This window comes from Chelon labrosus (assembly GCF_963514085.1).
Source record: "Chelon labrosus genome assembly, chromosome: 24".
NCBI classification, from domain to species: Eukaryota; Metazoa; Chordata; class Actinopteri; order Mugiliformes; family Mugilidae; genus Chelon; species Chelon labrosus.
The window spans coordinates 3520016-3544130 of NC_140357.1; the positions used below are offsets into that span (position 1 = coordinate 3520016).

The 24115-nt window shown below is 44.5% G+C and overlaps 1 protein-coding gene across 1 annotated transcript in view; it reads left to right on the plus strand.

Annotated features, from left to right (window-relative positions):
* LOC311509423 (uncharacterized protein) overlaps nt 1–24115 on the plus strand; it is a 53012-nt gene that overhangs the window by 1545 nt on the left and 27352 nt on the right. Inside the window, exon 2 of the mRNA XM_084574632.1 lies at nt 17580–17642. The gene's annotated coding sequence lies outside the window, so the exon portion shown is untranslated. The remainder of the gene's footprint in view (nt 1–17579; nt 17643–24115) is intronic.

The window sequence follows — 24115 nt, forward strand, 5'->3', positions numbered from 1 at the left end:
AAAGAAGAAGACCCTTTCAAATATATGTTTTAGGCATGATTTAGATTTACACATCCTGGTTGTACACATGTAATTGAGGCCTGGCAAGAACTGGAAACGATTCCTTTTTACGCCCGTTTAACATAGATTAGGTGTTTCTTGGCTCGGCCCAAATGGAGGTTGACAAAGTGCATTAAGGGGAAGGCATGATGTGTATTAAGTTTCACCTACTTCTTCTTGTTTAAGTACAAGCCTCCCTCAATCCAGATTGGGGTCTAAAGAGTCTAATCACTGATGGAGTAATTGAAATGACCTTAATCGGGTCAGGTTGTGTCTTGCGCACTCGCTCACATAAGCCGCAAACTTATTTAAATCTATGTTATTTACTAGCGTGTGAATTATGTGCGCGAGCCGTATGTTTAGCCACCTCGTACTTTTCCAACCGCCGGGAAACCCAATCCGCCTCCCTCCACCACGCAGAGACGCTAAGTGTATTTCCCCACGTCAATTCTGGTTAGGTGCGCTGTCAAAGTCCTGAAAACCACACAACCGCTCCGCGCTCCACTGAAATTAAGACATGCCATCTTGGCTGGTGCGACCTCATGTGAAGGGATTGTGTTGGGACGAGTTGTTTGGACAAAGGAGCCCAGTCCCTGAGGTTGTTTGGGGATTCGTTGTTCTGCTTGGTTTTGGAGGACAAACTGTGAGTTTTTCGAGTAATGTCCGTCTGATTTGCAGGAGTTGGCGCGCTTTGCGGTGTGCTCAGTGAACGCGTTGCACCCCGGTCCTGTGATCACAGGTGTTTTAGGTCTTTGTCCCCTGCTGCTCGTCTCGTCGGAGGCCTTCTGCGCCACAGGTGCCTAATGGGAGATGGCAGGACTGCGCTTTAGTACGTGATTAAGTCTCGACTGCGAGAGGGACCTAATCTAATTCACGTACGTCAGACGGACCGAACGGCCCACTGACCTGCATATGGAGATGACCCACAAACACTTTCTCAAACACACATCCTGCCCTGCCTCTTGGCGTAGTTGAGCGCTAATCGGTCTCCTTGGACTTTTTTGTTGTCGGGCATAGAAGAACAAGTTCTACGTACGCCATTCACATCCAAAGAATGAATGAACGTATTGTCAAATGGTGAAAAAGGAAGTGTCTTTCTCGAGGGCTCTTTGAATTGATATATGACTCTCAGTAGAGAAAGTAAACCACCATGCTAGAACAACAGAGGGTTAGGGTTAAGTGGTTGTGAAAATCTAATAAAACTCCCTAAAGGTTTTTGCATTCCATCTCGTCTCACCACCATGAACAGTTTGCCATCTGTTTTATGTCAGATGTAGTCGAAACGAGCGTTAATATGAGGATTAACAGCTGTACCTTTGAGCACTAAAACGTCCAACCAACCAGTCAGGTTCTGTTGAGTTTACCAAGTTGCATGAAGACAGTTTATCTGCTGCTGGAGATACGTCCTGTGACCTCCTTGGTGCGGGACACTCTCTCCAATCATTCATCCACCCCTGTTTGTCCTTGTACCAGAGCTCCATCCATAGCTGACTAGCAGCCAGTTTCCCAAACAGGCCCTGACAGCCGCTGTCACATTTCATTCCTCACGGACGATGCCCCTCGACAGAGAGGACACTCATGCGGGGCGTTCTCACACTCGCCAGCAAACTCCCTCAGATATTGGCAACTGTAATATTCCTCTCCTCTCACTTCCGATTCTGTGTTATAACCTTGCCAGCTAATCCTTAAGGTCAGTGTGATAATGGCAGGTTGTGCACAAGAGGCTGTGGAAGAGAAAAGCAGTGAAGTTATTCTGGATTTCTGGGAGACAAAGGCGCCTACAACACGCCTACTGGAGTGGTTCGCTTTGCATAGGTTGATTTTAGCACTTTGTGTGGACACATTCCAAGCAAAAAGCATGCTGTACGTTCACACGGAGCTATTACAGGAAGTTTATAAGTGTATGACATATAGTGCAGCCTCGAATCGCTGTTTTGAGGTTTCACACCCCTAATTGGCGCAAGAGAATGTGAGCAACTGGGCTGCTGACATATTCTGGATAATATTATGATAGCGTCCGTATGTGGCCAGCTGGTTAGATTAATGCAAAAAAATATTGCAAAATCCTTTGACTTTTGCACACAGTCCTGGCTAAGATATTTAGTTATATTATGATGTACAAAATAACTGGAAATCATGAAACAGTTGGATCTTGTGGGTTTTTTTCAAACATTTTTGAGCAAACCCATGTTCATTTTTGTTTCCATGTAGCGTGAGCTCGCTATTTTAGGACTTAATGGCAGTCTAAACGATGTACTAGTAGCAGCATGTGAGGCTGGACTGATTTTCGGACTCTGACCCGGGCCAACGGTGGGGAAGAAACCACTAATGAGCCTCGGCTTCTTCCTGAATGGGCAAGGGACCTCCTGTTAGCCTAGCGTAGCAGCTAAGCTACGTCGCGCTTGGCCTTTTTATGATTTCCAGATGTGGAGGCTAAACGGCTAGATTGTTTCCTCCATCCTTTTGCAAACAGCCGGGCGGCAGCAGTTGAAAGGCTAATATATTGGGTGAAGTGAGCTGCGGGACTGAATGAGGCTCATTGTTGGAGTCCAGGTATTGTTAGAACGTGAAGATTTTCTCAGGTTTCTCAACACTTTTGTGGACATTTGTTCTCAGTCACATCTCACTTGGAGTGTATTTTCACTTCATCCACTCAGGGGAAAAGGTCGGGTTGTAATGTCATGGAAATAAGTCTCCAAGGACTCTTGAATCTCCCTAACTAAACCAGAACATCTCTTAACCGTGTTAGCATGCATTCGTGTGGACGCTCGAGCGCATCTGCTTGTCAGGGCTGGATGCTGGATGAATGGAAACCGCCAATTTGTGGTTACTTCACACACAGCGGTTCTGTGAAGCCGGTGTGAAACGCAGAAACAGATGGAAGGCATGAATGCGTCGATGGTACATCACGTTCTCGGGGAGACAGTTTTTTTTAGCTGGAACTGCAGGAACACAGCAGCTGACTGTGTGTAGTGAACGTCCTGGCTGGCCTCCAGGAAGTTTTTTTTTTTTAAAAAAAACTGTGACCACTGCTTGAATGTGTGCAGCTAACTTCCTCACTCGACCAGACATGCAACAGACGGATATAGAAATACGCAGGATGTAATTGAACGCATCATTAAATCCGGTGTAACCACTTTGGATCTGCAGAGTTGCATTTACTCTTCATTTTACCCAGGAAACAATTAATAGATTATTCAGTTTTAGTCAGATGATGGTAGATGGTAGATTGTCATTGCTATAGGGTGGGGGTGCCTGGTCTGGTCTAGGTGGGTGCTACATGTCTAAGTAACATCCACATGAATGCCAGGTCCAGAAGGTTCCCAGCAGAACATTGGATTGCCAATCTACTGTCTGTTTGGAGGTTCCAGCTTCCTTTCCTTGTCCTAGTAAATGACATACCTTTGTGTTTCTGGTGTTTGACAGACCAAGAAATTGATTGGTTATTCACAACTAGGGTGACGCGGCACTGCCGTGGTGGGTCTCTCATTCACAAGTACCCTCCAACGTGGACTTTCTGTGTTGTTTTTGAAGTGTTGACTACTGCGCCCACTGCTCCGCTGGGACCGTCAAGGGCCCCCCTCACCACGGCAACCCCTGCCATGGAAACCAGCCCCTTCAAAGGAATGACCCTTTATGAGTACCGGCGCGTAGACCCTCTGTGTGGCTCTGCCTCGCTGCGTAGTAAGAGGATACTCACTGGAAAATTGCCTTTCCCTTCATTTCTGTCCATTTAGACCTTACCCATCATATTTTTTTATTTTTATTTTTTTGTCTAATGTATTCCTCTTATATTAAATGCCACCCAGCCACGTTGAGCCGTCCCTAAGGCACTGTCTGCCAGGTCGTCTCATTAAATCAAAGAGCGTAAATCCTGGTTAGGAAAAAAAGGAGCTTTATTTTGGAAGCATCAACAGATGTTTATGAATGGCCTCAGGGGTAGGAGAGGGTTGTTCTCTGCCACAATGAGCTCTGCGACAGGGTTTTTTCTCCCGGAGAGATTTGTGTTTGTGGGTGTCATTGACCCCGGCGTGGCCAGGCTTTTGAAGGCTGACAGTGGCCGGGGACAAACTGGCGATGAACTGGAGCTCACAGACCCAAAGATATTATTTTATTTACCATTTTGTTAAAGATAAAATAAGAAAATGTGCAATTCTAGGCTGTGTTATGTGTTTAAAGTCTTTAAGAAAAGCTTCCAAAAGTTATTTTTCCACAATGCTTGGCCTATTATTTAGTTTTTGAGTCATGACATACATGTTGGCATCCGTACTATACGTAGCCCCAGTTTCCTTGTAAACCTTATATTTTATTGTTTTTTACAGATCGTACAGCTGAGCCCGTCGACTTTCTGGGTCCCTTAGGGACGGCAAACCCGTCTGCTGTGTTTTACCCCTGCATCTAAACAGTGTGACGTGTTTCTCAAGGAGGTCTGGGAGCCAAGGTTTTACTACGGCGTAGGGAAAAAGATTACACAACGTAGCGTTGTGGATGTATCGACCTCTCCTCTACTGTTACCTTTTGTTTTCCTCAAGCTTGAATGGCGTTCAATAGGCTTCCAGTTAGTTGTATTTTTCTGTATCAGGTTAGAAAGTTATTTTTTTTTTAAATGAAATGAGGGATTTTCACCGTACGACTGTAGCTCATTGTTGATACCCGCATGTTTTTCTCCGACCTTGGAGTACAAGTCCAAACATTACAGACATCCCTTCCTTTGGTATGTGTCCTGATGTTATCTCTGTTGCTGTCATGTCTACATAACACTAGGCTCTGATCGCCATCTCAGCCTTGCTTCTGTGCTGTTGTACTTTCAGGTTTTTGTGTGACGTGTGACGCGGAGCCTCCAGTAAAAATATCTGAGGAGCGTATTCCGATTGACAGTCTGTAATTAGCTGCTTCTATTGCAAAAATCGCTGCTGTTTAAAGCCACCGGCTTTTCCCAGGTCTTTTGTCTGCGCGCCGCGGGTCGCCGATTATTGATTTTTGTCCCCCAAGAGCCTTCTTTTCCTCAGCTCACCTATCCCCCGTGGGGAGGCAGGGGGGGCGGGGGGACCCCTGCGGATCTGCATGCCCACATTCAGATGCTAATCCGCCGCCATCTGCTTTCTACCGCGGAAGGTGGTTGCGTGTGGTGCCTTCCTTCCTGTCCGCGGCCTCCGTGGGGTGCAGAGGAAAATCCCCAAGCTACTTTTGCCAGGCTCATTTCCACATTTGGCCCCTAATTGAGGCTCCCTCTCTCACCCCATTTTCCCTGACACAGGGGTCACCCATAGAGGAGATTCAGAAAGAATCCACACAAGTTACGTCCTCTATTCACAGGCAGCGGACCCTTGCATAATAGACCTCTTTTTCTGCATGACCCGTCGCATCCCTCGGTCAAAGAGCCTTCCATCCAGATGAGTTAATCACCGCCGGTTGCAGCATTGTGGGCCGTTCAAACCTGCCAGTCTCCGAGCTGATCAAATGAAGCAGATGTGATTTACACGTAGCGTCAGAATCGCTGGAGGTTTGGCTCCCACTTGTTTGAGTGGGAGCACTTTTCAGGCTTTCTTTGATTTGATTTTTTTTTTTTTAACATATCGTATTAGTGGCTGCATGCTGTGTGTGGGATCGTGCTTGGATTCGCAGCTCCGGGGTGACATAATAGATCATATTTTGGCCGCCGCTGCTCGACGTTCCTCTTCACGGTCGTAGCCTGTATTTAGAAGGCAGTTCTCTATTGAATATAATATATCCTGTTTAGTTTATTGTAAATCAGCCTCTGCCGTGGATGAAGCCAAAGCATGATTGCTCAAAAGACATGCGGACAAATTGTTGTGTTGAGAAACATTTTATTTTTTATGCGTCCAGTAAGTATCCTCCTTTGTCAGGCTGAAGTATGCTTTATACAGAAAACCTGAAACCAGATATTATTGGATTCAAATGGGTACTAAAATTGTCGGTTGCGGCCTCCTCAGTTATGACTAGAGGGTTTCAATTGATGTATACTGATGCCTTAAGGCCAGTGCAGCCCTTTACAGTTTCAATGGACATAACTTTGCAAGACACTCATGGGCTGGGTGCAAATTTTCCTAACAAAGATACGAAGATGTCAGGTATGGACATGCTAACTACATAGCTAGCGACTGGGGACTGCAGATTGTTGTTTAGATCGTCATAGACAGATTCCCATGGCTACATTGAATAATACAGTGCAATGAAACCACTGGAGACACAAGTTCTAAAGGGAAAAAAAATGTAAATAACTGAGGGTGAATGAAAGCATTGCTGCCCCGATAATGGCTGTGATAAAGGTCCTCGAAAGTACACAGAGTTCCCTGCCCTCTTATTTTTCCAAAACAGATCAGATGAAAACTTAAAGGAGGATTGATGCAAACAGGAAAGTAAACCCTTCAGATTGCTGCTTCTCCCGCCATCCTTTATCCCCCCATGTTCTCCGCACTAATTCGGCACAGCTCCGCGCGTTTCAGACCAGACCGGAATGCATTTTTATCATCGGTAGCTCCCATGTTCTCGGGCCCAGCTATTTCCTGCAGTGGGCGGCGTCTCGTCGGCAGGCATGAGAACCACTCGCGATCTGAACCACAAAGGCGCGGGGCTCGAGATGCAAGGCGCTTTAATCTGCGTCCACATCTGAGTAATGAAAACACAACGCTACGGCCCCGGTTGAGCCTGCCCTGCATCGTTCTGTCTGCGTGCGGCTCTGCTTTTGTGCGTGAGTTCCTCGGCCCCGCCGTGGGTGTGCCTTTCAACGTGTGTGTCTGGTCCGGTTGTGCAAAGCCAAAGTGGCAGTCTGTTGCGTTGTCGGCGACGTCATCCTGCTGCAGGTCTTGGCGAGGACAGCTCTGTGGAAGCTGATGGTGCACTGACAACAGCAGTGCTTGGCGTCCGTTCCTGACAGATGAACTTACCTGCGCTGGGGTTTAGTCGGTGTGGCAGTCCTTCACTCTGGCTGTGTCATCACTTTCTTTGTTCAGTTGATAGGGGTGAATATGGCATGCTGACGAAACTTAAGATTTCACCCAGTATGATGCGGAAAATAGAACCATTGATTGTCCTTAAACCGTTAAACATCAACATAGCTTCTCAAATCTAATGAATTGCTGTTCACATACCTGAAATACCTTCCACCTACAATGCGTCATATACCCTTTGGCATTCGTAGCAGGCTTAAGTTGACGTCAAATGTATTATTCACCTAACTCGTCGAATGGAGTAGTTCAAAAACATTTTTTGTTATATTCCAAGCACTTGAGTTCGCCGTACACCAAGCTTTTCATTTCCCACAACATCACCTCTCTGCCAATAAAGAGCTCCGCCGTCGCAGTCCTTCCCTCTCCATTTAACTTGGTTTCTCGATGGAGCCGTAGCCATAGTGACTCATCTCAGTGTCATGGAAACAAAGTACTATCATTACAGCAGTAGCAGCGGCCTCCTGAACCCCGCACGATCTCGGAGCCCACACGTCGTCCCCAGCTGCGCCCTACAGTATTAATGGTAGACTTGGGTTGAACTGTCTTAATCGCCTCGTTGTTTTTCGGTCACTTTAAGATTCGGAGCGCCACAGAATATTGAGGCGACTCAAAGCATTGGGCTCCAGACGATAATCCTGACAAATCCACCCTGACTGGGCATGAGCTAGATTGATTTTCTTGTTAGGAGACATAATCTGACTTAACAGAGCCCACAGAAGTAACCAGAGAGAGGTGTCCTGAGGTGCAGTTGGCTGCGAGCTTGTATAAGTCAAGTAAGTTAATGACGAATGACCTCACTCTTGGGTCGGTCAAGTGCAGGAAGACATTCATCATGCCAAACCCCTCATCAGTGCACAGTACTTAGGTTGATGCTGTGCTTTTTATTCTTAATAATTCCAGCTTCCGTCTTCATCTGATTTTGTTAATGGAAATAAGTAGGAAGTGATGAGAAGGGAACAAACCCCACCTGGCCCTACTTCCCTCATCTACCTACTTCTTAAAGGCTTGAGTACGTTATTGCCTCCCCGTGGATGTCATGCCGCCTCTCCTCTTACTCTAACCACAACATTGCTGTATCACTTACACTAATAGCTAGCACTTATCTTAAGGTGAAAGCCCTGTTGAGATGCTTCCTGTCGACAGAGGAAAAGATGCAGAAGGACTGCACATTTGACCGCCCGTGTTTGCCACTAAAATACAGTTTAAAAGGCTGATTGATTGAATAGCTATGATGTTTCCACTCCTCCAGGCGCTGCAAACACCATTGCTGGTGATGCTCTTCGTTTCTGTCCTGTAGTTCTGCAGTTCATCTGTACAGCACCATAGAGTGGTTTAACTGCTGCAAATTTCCTTGACAAAAACATTTTCAAATCATGTTTTACAGTGTAATTTTACACTTTCACACTGTAGTCTTATGTATAGCATTTGGGAGGAGCCATTTCGCCATTAAAACTTGCATTCAGAAAACAGAAGCTAGCAAGAAAACTGAAGCTAGCAAGAAAACTAATGCTAGCACACTAGCATTACACTGCAGTGTAATTAACCTTTTTCTTGGAAAGGTGAAGCTAGTTAGCCAGTTAGCTTAATTTAAAATCAAAAAGAAAAAGAAAAAGAAACACAAGAAAATATTTGCATAATAGAAGCTAGACAAAAAAATAGAAGCTACCATGCTAGGCTATCAACTTTCCTCCTGGAAAAGAGGAGCTGGTTTGCCGGTTAGCTCAATTTAAATTGAAAAACCAAGAAAACACCAACTAAAAGAAAATTGTTTGGTTCTTTACAACTCATAAAGACTTGAGTAAACATAGCCTGGCATAGTTTTTCAAATACATTTTCAGTTTGTTTTTTGAATTGAAATAAACAGCTTCTGTTAAGATGGCTGAGGATTTTGTATGGAAGCCCATTTTTGCCAAATTTGCTGACTTGGCGAGTTTTTGGAAATACTAAGTGACTATTTTGAGCTGCAGTTCATCTAAAGCACCATAGAGTGAGTTACATTCTACAAATGTACTTGAGAGAAGCATTTTCAAATCATGTTTTAACAGTGTAGCTTTAGATGCTCTACTTACACTGTAGTCTTATATATATAGCATTTGGGAGAAACCATTTGCAATTTAATTTGCATCCCTTTCCGATATAATAAATAGAAGTTAGCAAGAAAATAGAGGCTAGAATGCTAGGCTGCTTTACAACTCATAAAAACTGGGGTAAACATAGCCAGGCATAGTCTTTCAAATTCATTTTCAGTTTATTTTTAGAATCGCCATAGAACACCCTCTGTTAAGATAGCTAAGGATTTGGTATGGAATCCCATTTTTGCCAAATTTGATGAAAAATAATTGTCGTTTAAGTTATTGTAGTGCGAAACTTTCTGACGTTGCAGTTTTTCATACCATACAGATATGGATAAAAACAGAAAAGCTGCACCCATTACTCTAAAGTTGAAAATGGTGGTTTGCAAAATGGTCAGTAAACAATCTAAAACTTGCAAAACCACTTGCATGGCGGCATTGGGTTGCAGCTGAGAATTTGCTCCCAATAAAAATAGATTTCAAAACATAACACATTGTTATTCATTTATCATGAGGGTGGTGCTTCTTACAGTTTTTCCCCATTCAGCTCGGCCAACAAACTCCATCCCTATTCCCGAGCCTCCTGCCATGACTCATTCCAGTTTGGGGGATGGGAGGAGGGACTGCTGGCTTGCTTGTTTTGGATGCTTTACTGACAGGGCGGTTTCCCATGCAGCGCCTGAATGACAGAGTTGGCCCATAAGGTTTTGACAGTTGTTGACTCCAACTAAGAGATGTGTTTGTTTATCATTTGTTGGCGTTAACGCTTGGCTGGCGGGTCAGTAACCTGCCAGTCCAGGATGTGGCATTTTGCTAATGTAGTTTTGTGTGTCTCACCAAGTAGTATTTTGTGCATGATGTTCATTTGATATATTCGAAAGCTGTATATCACCAAGTGTGTGCGCTGCTGAGTTGTGACATCCTCCTTCTCTGCAGTAAAAGTCCTGTGCAGCTGGCCCCCTCCGCCCTGCCTGCCGCTGATGACTTCCAGAAACTTCCGCACTTCACTCAGTCTCAGTGACACGTGTGTCCTCTCTCCACCAAGCGTGAACGCAGCAGCAGCGGCAGCAGCAGCTCAGCTGTGCTTATTTTCACCTTCTCACATTTTTCTCTGGAGAAACAATCCAACATCTGGACTGAGACATCATTTAATAAACCGTCCGGTGTCATCTGTGCAGGTGGTTCCCAGACCTTTAGGGGTGTGAGAACTGAATGAAAAAAATCTGAAAGGCGTCCATTGTTCTGGATGCCATTTCCAAAAAATTTGCATTTGCTTATTTGCACAAAAAAAAAAAAGAAAAAAAAAAAGAGAGAGGTTTTAGAGTCCTGGAGATTCAGGACTCTAAAACCCCAGCGTCTGACCACTGGTGCCCAGATCTCAGTGCTCCCTGTGTAGGTGCTAATTTAGAACAGATGGCGTGTGGACGCTGAGGTTCAGATCTCCCATCAACAGGAAAAGGCTTAGACGCAGGGACATCCCTGCTACAAATTACCACCATTTACCCTCCTTTGCTTAGTAACCTGCCCTTTCACTGATCCACAGAGAGATGACATTATTAGTGAAAGACTCGGGGCAAATATCAAGCCGAAAGGTGAGGCAATAATGGGAAATGTTTTCCTCTTTGGGCACATTTGATTTATTGTTTCGTTTCAATTGAATTAGCTATTTCCGTGCGCTTGTAGGCGAGATCGCAGGATCTCTGACCTTTTGGAGTCAGTGTTCTACTTCATAAATGATTTCTTTGTTGCATTCGGGTGCCTTGCAGGTGCAGACAACAATCATATAGAAGAAAAAGACCCTTTTACACGTGGAGATTGTGCACCTGAAGCCAAAGTTCAGCAAAGTGGTTTAAGGGTGTAAAGGTGGGAGAGTAATGAAGGCATAGAGCAGGAAGTATGTTTAGTTTTAGAGGAAATTAAGGTCAATCTGAATAAATGTCCATAAATCAGTTTAGAAATCATAAAAAAGGGATTTTACAAGTCCAGAGCTAGCTTGAAAGTGTTCATGATTTTAGGTTTTCTTCAATATCAAAAGATACATTCAGGGATACAAGAATGGCTACTAGCTAATTGGGCTAAATTTGAAGCTAAATTATACATTTTCTATCATAATGACCATTCCTAAATCTGATAATCGATAAATGATGCTACTTATCAGGACAAAAACGGCATCCTGAACAAGACAATTTACCACTTTTTCATATTGTTTCAAATACTTTGAACTATGAATCTTTGGGTTAGTCCTGTTTTTCATTTTTTTTTTCTACCTAGTGGAGTTTTACAACTGAAATACAGACAGCAGTATTTTCTCAAAGCAACACTCGTGTTGTGATTTTTTTTTTCCATGCAGTAATATGGGCTCTCGTACAGTAGCCTGTGTTTGAGTTCAGGCCAGGGTGTAGAGACGACTTCAAAAGCCCCACGGCTACACCCTGTGGTTAGCGTAAAGCCAGGCAACACGCAATGTTCGCACACACAACCTGGCAGACGGTTAATATAAACAGCATACCCCTCTACATTGTGAGGCGGGCACACACCCTCAGACAGGCGCAAATTTATTTAAGTCCATAAAATCCGTTGACTGCGTTCTCACCCCCTGAATTCCCTCCCTGTCTTAGTGTCAGTCCCCTTCACCCACCCCTCTTCCTTTGCCGTAAAACACGTACTTCCTCTCTTTTTCTTTCTCCTAAAGTCTCCGTTTTAGACTCCGAGGCATATTTCACTTTTAAGGAATTTCCTGTGTTCTGCTTATATCAGTGAGGAATGACGGTCCCAGAGTAGCGCACACATACAGGCCATCTTTAGACATGTGGGAGAGTGTGTGTGTTATTGTGCCTCCTCAGTGTATACATGCATATGTAAGTGGGACACTATATACCCCCGAGAGGCCATCTTGCTGGGTGGTAGAGAGGAAAAATGCTTCCCATCCATCCGTCACTCTCAATATTTTAACTAGTGGTGGTCCAGCTGTTGCACAGGACTGACATTGGACATTCTCATGTGCTCATTGGTTGTGTTTTCAATTTTGTTATGAATGGCAGGCCGGCCATTGAGATGGTGTGACGCTCACTCTTGGCAAATGTGTTGCGTGCTGTTTGCTCTTGGCAGTTGCGAACAAGAAAAGCTGCATTTTCACAAACCGCTTGGGTTTTTAATTCACTGGAGAGCCTTTCACGAACGCAGTTGGAGAAGCACTCTTGAATAACGATGTCTAGTTTATTTTCCTAAAATGTTAATAGGGCAGAGTTAATCTGGTTTCTCATTCTCCTGTGAATGAAAATGGAGTGAAGTAATCATTTTTATTCAAAGACATTTTCATTTCATTAAAAAGCCTCTTAGGAATAAATGAAGTCGCAATGCACCCTCAAAACTTTGACCATTAGGTCGCAAAGATGGTGACACCCTCTCGTCCTTCGTGAAATGATCTTAGTGTGCTGATTTAAAAGAACCATGGGGTTGGGAAGATTTTTCCATGTTACTGCAGCCTTGTGACCAATTACATGAGTAGGCGGTGGTTGGGGATCCTCAGGGATGCGTTATAGGGACACTAAAGTTTTTATTTATTTATTTTTTTAAACAGCTTGACAATGGACACAGCATCCAGCTAATGAGTCATAATCTGCTTAACTGTGTCCTAATGTTACTTAACCTTTCTGACAAAACACAAAAATGCATAGAAAGATAGTATAGTTTTGCACTATGTTTTGCACAGTAAATGAACAGCTCAAAAAATCAATGGAAATCATTGGATTTCTAAAGATTTGTTGTGTTGATCCCAGTGTTAAGGTGATAATCAGCAAGTTGTGCACCAGGCTGAGGTGTAGGATTCTGGATTTGGTGTGAGTCATGCTGTTGTGTCTATATGCAGAAGGCTCTTAGGGGATGGAGAGGATTAGCTCCTTGTGTCTGGCCTACCTGCTCTGAACACACTCGCCTTTGACCTCTGACATCTGAGCGTCTAGAAACAACCCCCCCAATTCCCCCCAACCGACATCAGCAGTAGATCTTTCATAGATTGATCTTTAGGGGGAGAAATTGTCATTAGTAGGGAAGTCTCTGGAATAAACTAAAATTCAGAATAAAGAAAGTTTTAAGCTGGTGCATCAAATTGATCACATATCAAAGGGAATTACGCCATCTAATAATAATAAATAACCTCGGTGAAATGATATGAATTGGATATGACTGACAGATGAGTGGCTGCTAACCTTTAAACACACAGCCAGATCAGTGTGGATTTGTGTAATTAGATTTCCACACACTTAGATCCTAATTTAGCGTTTGTTTAAGGCAAACAACAAAACAAGCAGATGCCGCTGTCATTTTTTTCCTACCATTTCTGGCCAAAGGGAGCAGTTGTTGTTGGAATTGGACGCCGGCCTCGTGCAGATTGCTCCCGCGGCCCCGTTGACGCTAGCTGTGATCCAATCAGTCATTTCCATCCGGCTGCCAGTATGAGCGATTACTAGGTCCATGTCTGGGTGAAAGTATTAGCATGGCTTTAACTGGGAGGCTTACAGTTAACGTGTCTAGCGCTCAAAGGAAAAGATAAACATGTGCACACATTCTTCAAGAGATGAGATAATTAGTTTCAGTTCAAGACACCAAATCACTAGACCTGTACCTAATGACTAAGGTTTTGAGAAAATGACTAAACCTGTGAGTACGGTTGTGTTGGCGCTACTGTGTTTTGGTGAAGGTTGTCTTGGATTAAGCTTGGGATTTAAGAGATGCTTTCCGTTGCATTATGGGAAGTGTAGGATAGAGTGTTTTAGGAGTTATACAAGGGACTGAAAGTTAGATGTCTTTGCTTCTGCTGCACTGGCCTTGATTAATCATGTTTTAGGTATGTATGCTTAAGGCAATCCATTACGTAGTATAACCGCACTATTCTGAGCTTGGGCTTGGGCATCGCATTTCAAGTACAAAAGCCATAAGGAACTGGGGCTGATGTACTATACACATTGGACCTTATAGACCCAAAGCACTCAATTTTTAAACTAGTACATTCATATCAACTGCTCCCTGCTCTCTTATACATGACAGAAAACTCTCTGAACTGCCTCTGTCATGATACTTGATGCTGCAGAACCACTGAAGCAGAAAGTCAAGCACCTGCAATAAATTTGCCCTCTCAGACAAACACAGCTTTTGCTAATGCTGCATTTTTTAAAAAAAGAAAAAGCTCGAGTCATGCTTTCGAACGAGGGATCCACAGCTTTTCGGATACACAACCGATACACCGGCGTATACATGAATTCCAGTATCGGTCAGCACCTGTTCCCAGAGAGCCAGACGATGCTTAATTTGTTATCCTTCCCTCTGCAGTGATTTGCTTTAGGGTGCAGCCTCTCTCTGAGGCTAATCCATGGCTCGCTCGGTGTATGTGTGTGTGATCGGCTTCCAAAAACAGCAGGTGTTTTGTATTTAAGGACACTGACTATTGGTGAGGAAGGACTTTCAGGAGAGGAAAAAACCTGCATCAGAGAAACTTAAAACAAAGAATATACAGACTTCTTCTAGGCCTTATTCTCCTTGGTCATTATGATTCATTTGCCGGCTTTTCTGTCAAATGGAATAGGGGGACATGCAACAACACAGCAACTGGACAGGACTACTGGAGTCTGACAACATTTTTGATCAGCGTTTAAATCTTTCACCTAAATCTGGATGAAAGGGTCCAGGCAGATTACACTGAGGCTGAGATGATCCATTTGGCTAATCCTGATCATATTGAGTTGGCTGTGTCCCAGTCATATCTACTGGGAGTTCAGGCACCAACCAGCTTTTTTGACCAACCCAAAATTCCAGTACAGCAAATGAGATTGACCTATAATTTCTTATTTGAATTCTGATTTGTAAGACTGATCTGGGATGACAGTATGCACTGATTTGATTAAAGAATCTAAAATCTCCTAAACATTATTATAATCTCCTTAAAAGGACAGTCAATTCTGTTGTGGCTAGTTTGCACCTATGTAGCAAGGGTGTGTCTGATGTTTCACTGTCCACATGTCAACCACAGGGTAAACAAGACGATGTGTACACTGGCAGGAGCGAGTTCAGTCTGCTGCTGTGTCTGTCGACACTTCGGTTGTGGCAGATTGGCGTTAGCGTGGCTAGCATCTGCTTCCTTGGAGATTAGACGGTACCGGCTATGCAAGCAGGGTCTGCAGCACCAGTTCAGTCCTCGGTCTCTAATCAGTGCTGGCAAAAGGCCCCGCTAAAGGCGGCAGGCGTTGACAGGGCTGTCTGAGCCTCCTCAAGCTTTGATTCCTTCTGTCCCTCTCTCAAAATGCCACCCAACCTTCTTATTTTTTCGTTATCGCCCCTCGTTCTTTTACCTTTTTGCTCAGAAGTCCAAATCATCTGCCAAGCTTCTTGGTTCATCTCGAACACCGAACCCTGAATATTTTCTTATAACTCAATTTGACACGTAAATTATTTCCCCTCTGCCATTTTAGATATCTCAATTGCTTCCTTTAAACTTGATCCAGTCCACAACGTTGACAGTTTGATTATAGTCTCACACTGATGGCTCTTTCTACCCCCCTAGAGCAGGACAAACCAATGACTAAAACTTAGCAAAGGATGTAAACGGAGAAGGCCTCGTCTCCCTCTCCTCCTCTAATTTTTGAAGTGGTTTTGGGAACCATATGACTGTATCCTTATGATTCAGCCTCAGTGGTCTTCCTGAGGTTTGGCGATCATGTCGGGGAGTGCCTCCTGACATCAGTCCGCTCGTACTGGTTTGCTTTAGCGGCTTGTTCCTTAGGTTCAGACTCGCGACAAAGCAGGTCGAGCTTCACAACCTCTTACAGTTGCCAATTTAGACATTAAATTAGCTGTAATTTGGAGACACGGCGCACATTTTAGCTCTGTTTTCGCTGTTAGCCTTTAGCTACTTAATGCTCCCCTGTGTTTACTAGCTGTTAGCTAACCTTATTTATGAGCAATTAGGGGCTATACAGGCAGTTAGCTTTTACTGCTTTTATTCTGAAAATAGGTGCATTAGGTGTGTCTGATAACCTAACAATGAAAATTTAGCTGCTAATAATCTCTACTGAGCTATTGAGTATTAGCGCTACATTATTAATCTAACGATACTGATGAAGTAATTCAGAAAAAAGCCTGTTAATATGCTCATAAATTATACATAACAACAGAGCTTCTGTCCAACATGCGGGTTGTAGTCATAAAACATATTGGTGACTATCATAAAATAATCCTTTAAGATAATCCTTTAAGATAATCCTGTAAATTAGCCCACAGTGGGGAAATTTGCAGAGTTACCGCAGCATATGGTTAAGGATGGTGAACAAGACAATACAAAAATAGTATTGAGTCAGTTGTGGAAGAAATTTAGCTAAAGCTTAGCTAAATTTGCAGAAAACATTCAATATGACAACCAGGAAGTGTAAACCCTCTCCAGCTCAGCAACACCTTTGAGGGTATTCTCTGCGAAACTGGCCATAACCTTGACAGCCCCCACTTGAATTTGCAATGTCATGCAATAGCACACGTGTGCTCTGCAAAAATCTCAATCTGTCCGCTCATCTGCATTCGGTTTTCTTTTTCTTTCATCCGTTTTTCCACGTTTCAGCTCATAATTTCTGTATTTATACACATCTTTGACATCTCTAGTAGTGCAGGTGATGGATGGCTAGACGGGGACCCTTGTGAGTCTCTTCGCTATAAATACATTTCATTTCATGTGGTTTGAGGTTGGAGTTATGAGCAGGGAGTTAGGCTTTCGGCAGTCAGCACTCGGTGCTACTGGTTTGCATGTTCCGCGCTGCTTGTCTGGCCTCTGCAGTCTCTCTTTCTCTCTCTCCCTCCCAGACTCTCGCTCAGACCCTCTTTTTTCCCCCCTGGTTCCCCCTCTCTGCCTTTGTTCCAGTGCTGCTGCAGCATTTGGCCATGCCTGCAAATGAGCACTGGGACAGAGCAATTATTCAGCACTGGGCAAGCCCCGCACCCCTCCTTTATCCGCACACATAAACACTTCTTTCGCTGTCATGTTTGAATGTTTCATGCATTCATAATGTGAACGTCTTTGAACTAAAGGGTGGACGAGATAAACACAAAGAGGAGAGTGAAATATCCTTCTGGAAAACAGTTCTTGGATAGAGATGCTCTTTTATCATGGAACTCAATTCCCTGCGGGGCGAATGAGCTTCATAACCCGAATTAATGTGACACACAAACATAGACACACACGTTTCTCGTGCTCAGACATGGCAGGACCCTCCCATCTCCACCCCTCCTCAATGCAGTGCAGACACTGGCTTGGCTGCAGCCCTCTGTGAGTGTCTGTGTGTGGCTGGGAAGGGGAGACACTGTGCGAGGCAGCGTGTTTGTGAGTGTGTAAGCTGCAGCAGTGCGCTCGCCGGCAAAAAAAAATCCACCGTGTCAGTGTGGCGCTGCCCCAATGACTTGTGTTCGCTCCTCTTTCTGTCTGTGCCTCATCCTTTTCTTTCTTTTCCTCTCTCTGCAGGAGCCGCTGCCTTGCCCCCTCCCTCGTGGCGTTTTTGCTGGAATCACTCTCCCACCTCAGCACGTAAGATATTATATACTTCCTTTGATATGCAACAATTTTTAATCAGGAGCAATCTGCCTTTTTTCCCCAGGATATTTGCTACTGACATATTCAAACAATAGAGTGGAAGCTGATGTTGTGATAAGCCAGGGGCTGTTTCTGTGTTTTGGTGACCTTTTAGTCTTCGTGACGTTCATCGTCTAGACATCCCTGATTATTCACCGCGAGCGTGCTGCTGCTTTGCATGTGTGTGTAATTTTGTTTTTTATCAAAACCCACGATCTTAAGTGATGGCTGCTCATTTCATTTGGAAATGATGGCCACGTATTTAGAGGCTGCGATGGCATGTGTCCGTTGGCCGTTAGCGACTCCTGGGCCAACAGACTGTTGGCGGTTTCTCCGCGGGAGTGACACCAAGCCGAGCGAGACCGTAGGACGCATTACCCTCCCTGTCAGCGTCGGCAGAGCTGGCTGTCACAAGTTTTGCTGACGGCTCGGTCGGAACGAGTTTTGGAGCAGGTGGCGATGCAGCGTCGAGACGCCAGCTCCTTCTCTTTACCCTTTTTCTCCCACTCTTTCATTTCTTTTTCTCTCTTACGTCCCTCCCACTCGGTTTAGTCCTCCCCCTGTATGTTCCTGCTGTCATCTGGTTTGATCTTTCATTTCTCTCCCACTCTTTCTGGTCCCAATTTTTTCTTTCTATTTGTCTTTCCTTCCTGTCGCCACCAGTCTTTAAGCTAGGATTGTCTCCAGGCTCCATCTATTGGAGACAATGAGCTCATGTAACATGTTAGACTGAGAGAGAATTGGTTGTTATATTATGGTTTCTCGCTAGCGTTTGTTAGCAGAAATATATACACCGATCAGGTATAACATTATGACTACATCCCTAATATTGTGTAGGTCTCCCTTGTGCCTCCAAAACAGCTGTGAGTCAGAATGGACATGGGCCTTCTGAGTGTGTCCTGTGTTGTCTGGCAACAGAATGTTGTTAGTGGGGGGGCCTTTGGATCCTATGGGTTGAGGTGAGGGGCCTCTGTGGATCAAGCTTGTTCCAAGGCATCCCACAGATACTTGATCAGTTTGGGATCTTGGGAATTATGAGGCCAGGTCAACACCTTGTGCTGTTTTTCATGTTTTTTGAGTTGCTCTTAAACCGTTTTGTTGGTTGCTGCCATCAAGGAGTGTCATTGCTATGGGGTGGGGGTGCCTGGTCTGGTCTAGGTGGGTGCTACATGTCTAAGTAGCATCCTATTGAATACCTAGTCTAAAAGTTTTCCAGCAGAACACTGCATTGTCACAAGATGGTCAATGTTATTTACTTCACCTATCAGTAGTCATAATGTTATGCCTGATCGGTGCATAGTGGTAACATCCTCTGAGTCTATTTAATACTAAATAATAACTTGACAAACACTTGATAAGCATATCTGACGATTAATGGCCAAAATTTCTTCTTTAAGACTTCCATTTTGTCTATGCTAATGCTAATGCTAATGTAAGCGAATATTCCCTAAATTAACTGAAAATTAGAGGAACCAGATTAAGGGGATTCAAATATTCATGTGATATTAAAACTATTATTCCAACTGTCATTTACCATCCGCTAGCTTCTGCTCCCAGTCAATGGGGTCAGCTGCTAGCTAGCTAGCTTGCAAGCTACAAAGATGTATTCTGTTAGCTAGCAAAAGTTTATTTGCAGAATTAATTCATAAGTTCGGCTAATTCTGCGTTTGTTTCATGGCGGAAAATCGAACAAATCTGTTCCAAGGCAGTAAAATTAACAACAACTCGGACAGTCGCCAAATATGTTGGTAGTGAAGTTGTTGTGAACGTAAGTGAGCCTTTGAGCAAATGTAGACATAAAGTTTAGCTTTTCCTTGTCATGCAAATGCTAGAAACTCCTATAAACGTAAAACAATACAATACATCTTCTTTGTAGCATCCTGGTTGTCTCCTCATTCTAACTTAAATACACTGAATTCTGAAAAACAAATCTTCACGCATCTTGCAGATCACCCTTCCTGTTCTGCCTTCCAGTTCATTTGTACAACAGCACATGTGTTTGCATCTATGACTGTGCTAGACGTCACCTCGGTGTCTGTCACATCTGCCCTGACATATCGCCCCCCCCCCCCTTCACTCCCCTTCACCACGTCCCCCTTGTCTAACTCTGTCTCCGTCTGCCTGCTTGGTTGCTGGGCAGCTCTCAGGCGAGCTGTCTCTTTCCTGGGAACCAACTTCGAATGACAACGGCGTGGCGTGGGAGGGGAGGACGAGCAAGGGGCAAACGCACCCTCTCTCCCTGTCCTCATTTTTGGGCTCACAAATAGGCCTGCGCCCCCGATCGCCCCCTTTCCCCCGCATCCCTCTCCCGCTCCTGTCAAGCTCGCGCCCTCAGAGCGAGGTCGTCGTTTGGCGCAGAGGACGCCGTAGTGGACAACTTGTTGCTACGTTCGCCGGGGAAAAAGCGGTGGGAAGAGAGGGACATTGTTTCGGAGTCATCGAGGCTCCTGTTTCCAACTGCTCTTAGTCAGCAAGGCATTTGAAATGACGGATGTAGGTGTAGCAGAGATGGAAAGTGTGGAAAAAGAAGGGCTTTGTTTTCGCTCTTTCATTTCTCCAACTGTCAGTTAGACACGCTTTTGAAATAAATGTCTGATTTGTTGCTGAATTATTCCAAAAATGTGAATGCCCCAATTCAAGCAATGCAATTGCAGCAGCATATTCCAACATCAGCTTCTCATGCTGCAGTATTTTTATTTTTTTTTGTTAGTTAACATGCAAAATAGGTTTTATTCGACGAGGCAAACTACAGCAGAAAGGAGCGCCGCAGTCCCTCGACTTTTGACGGGGCGCCCTAAAGTGTCTGCTGAGAAGTGATGCTTGATGGGTATGAATTCGTATGTCGGAGCCATGAGCCGCAGAGACAGATGCGGCTGAGTAAATGCCAGTCGGCGTGTTATTTAGAGATGGACTGCAGCGAAGTTGCAGAAGCCGGTTACGCAGACTTGTAGCGTTGCTGGGGAATTTGCGATCGTGCAACCCGAGGAGGTGCAGATTTCTGAAGATGCTTGCATTTTTGCAAATTTCTATCACATAGTTAAAGACTAAACCAAAGAAACCACTTAACAACTGCAGCCTTTCCCCCGCAAAAAAAATATCTTTCACCATCCTTTGCATTCCTGAGGCTGAAAGTTTTCCACACTAATAAATTCATGGCCTCTGGACACCATTCTGGCCCGCTCTGTGCGAACACGTTGATTGATGAATGCTCAAGTAATGTTCTGAGGCAAACTAAAAACCCTGCACATCTACGAGTTCAACCACCTGTCTCCGCTCTTGAGCGCAGCTGTCGCCTTGAGGGCACGTAGACCAGCGCAAGGCACTGCCTGCATAGCTTGCAAAAGGCCTGCATGTGTTATGGCTTGTAGATTATGAGACTGGCAGTGGAGTGTGTTTGATGTCTGCATCTGTGATATGAAGCATGTGTATTTGTGTTTGCCCTTTATTTTTTTATGGCTCGCGCGCAGCCATAAAAAAAGCGACAACCTTGACCAGAGGCTTTGTGTCGTTGGGTTGTCCATACGCCTGCCCGTCCCACTCTTATAAAGGTAATATCTCAGGAACACCTAAAGGGAATTTATTGACATTTGGCACAATTGCACACTTGGACTAAAGCTTGTTGCATACGGCGCGAGAAAGTTGTTCTCGCTCCTAAGGCTGCAAGAACAAGATAAAAGTTTGTTCTGGCCAGGTCATTTATACTTCACGGCAAACTCAAGTGCCGAACTCTGGGGAAAGTCCTCATAGGCCCCTCCCACCGCATCATACATCACACGTGCTAAGCATTGTGGGAGCTGACGGAGATCGACGACGAGAGTCACTTCTTATTATTTTTGGACGTTGACAGTCGTTTTGATTAGCGGTCACTCTGCCAATATTAGCATCTGGGAGCTCACAGAGTGGCTGCTACCCATGTTTCCGCTTTTTCGTATTACCCCACGCCCACTTCCAGTTTCTGACCAATCACAGAATAGTTGTCGGACAGCACGCAAGAAAAAAAGTCCTGCCCGGTTTATGTGACGAGAACAAGCTGCGAGAACTCCCGGACGAGTTCTCTCTCGCGAAACACACTTTTGGGCCATGAATAAAGAATGAATACTCTAATTATGTCAACATTTCATACAAACATCTCAAAAAGTGTTCACTTCGTATACATGTTTGGACAGACATGGATATCAGCTGCAGTTTGACTTGTTGGCAGAGGCGTAAAATCACAAGGCGATAATTTTAGTTGTCTAGTAAGATGCGGCTAAACTTCGTAGGCATGTAGAGTAGTCCATCGTTCATTACTAACACCATGTTGCTGTTCAAATCTAGATATGTTAAAGGTTATGCTGCCTTCTTTTTCATTCCCATGGCGTGCGACAGCAAATGTCAAAATCAAAAGCACATTTCCCATCGCTTCATGTCACAAACAGGATATTACTTTCCTCCACAGCAGCAGCAGCTCCTGACCCTGGGGTTGGACTTAATGGCAGCATTAAAAGAACTGGATTCAGTGTTTCAGGCCGATGTCCCATTCTTTCCAGTGAGCGCTGCTCGCCAAGCGCGCACCCCAGAGAAATTATTCACATTTTTAGGCCGGTATTGACCTTCTCCGGCAGATTTTTGCACACACGAATGGCACGAGAATGACGGTACAATAAGTTGCCAGGTGGTTGGGACCTTTTTGAGATTTATTTTTGCAAATTTGGTCCCTCTTTCTGTCTCTATCACCAAATATGCGATCTCATGCTCATTTTCTTCCCTTAAAATGAATTAATGAAACCTCTTTCCCTGCATAGATTGGCTCATTATCCCCACGGCGTCCTCTGTACGTCATGTAGTACGTTTAAAAAAACAGCTTCCGCTCTCTTTGCACCGGTAAAACCGCACTGATTATTATGGGCCGCATGGAGAGTCGTGATTAGGGAAAAGGCAAAATGAATCTCGGACGCAATTACTCACTGGCTCACATCGAGCAACGTCGGTGATGAAAAGATAATGAGATGTCATAAGCGCCACGTCTGAAATGGTTACGAGCGCACGAAGGAGTCTTCAGTACACATGTGAGGTTTATATTCTTTAATTGCAGCAGTTATAAAGGATTTGAAATGAGGAGATCTCCCCCTGTGATATATCCGTCGTAGTATTTTTGAACATTTACTCACCCGGCGCTGCTCGTGGATTTGATGTGTTAAACATGCGTGTGTCCGTGTGTGGGGAGAACGCGACTGTCTTCTGTGTGAATTATGGATGAGGAAACGGGGGCGGCGGCCAAGTTAAAAGGGAGGAAGCAGAGACCTCAGAGGAGAGGCTCTGTCAGATTTGCTGGCTGGACCCCCAGGTTGAACCAAAACACACCACAAACACAGAACGGAACAAATCACTACTACAAGCCACTGCAACCTCACGTTATTATCATAAATCACTAATATATGAGATGCCATTTTTCATTTTTAAACAAACTGAATCTGCTGAGGATCCCAAGCTGCGCTTCAATCGTTCAAAGTACTGTTGGACATCCGTGTAACGCGATTCCTGTGGGAAGTAGTCCTGGCAGGGGTGACACAGCCTTTGGGTGACATAATACAAGCACTGTCAGCTTTATTCAGTGTCCTCAGAAACCTGGGATGCAAATACAAGCCTAAAGTTCTGGTTATCGTCGGTATCGGTCGCTTTGCACAAGTTGCTCTCTCATTAGCAAAGGCGCAAACGTCACTAACGAAGTTGTGAATTGTCCGTTGGGGATTCCAGTCATCTAGGTCACAGTAACATGTCTACATGCTAACATGTCTACATGCTAACATGTCTACATGCTAACACGTCAACATGTCTACATGCTAACATGTCTACATGCTAAAGCAAAGGCAAATGGACTTGGTTCTTGCGTGATGTGAGGACTGATATACTGCCTTCTGCTGTGATTATTCTTTCATGCAGCCAAAAGGCTCAATTAAGATTTGGATGATTAAGGTTGAGCCGGTGAGATTGTGCCACTAATGCAGATAACTCTAAAATATCTTCAGCACGGTTTTATCAGGCCTTTTAGCACCCGCGCCAAGATCATTTCCTGTTTTCCTCCTCTCTGAAGAAGACAAATCTGTGGATTAGGACAGCCTCTGACCTCCTTCCCCCCCTCTTACTCCTTCTCTTCTTGCCTTCTGTTTGACCCATTTGGCCTACCTCCTCCTGGGAGGAACATTCAGGTCAAGTTGGTTGTCAGGACGGATGAAAAGTGCCTAGTCAACTGTTTTCCACCTTGCTAAGGACTCAGGGGGAATCACAGTTTGTGTTCTCCATTAAAGCAACCAACATGACGTCCTAGTGGGTTGAAGGTCCCTTGGATGGCTGATAAGATTGTGGAGATGTCAAATTATCAGCAGTGCGTCCTGTAAAAGCTGCAATTAATGAGTTTGGAGTTAAGATATGGAAGATTTGGAAATGAT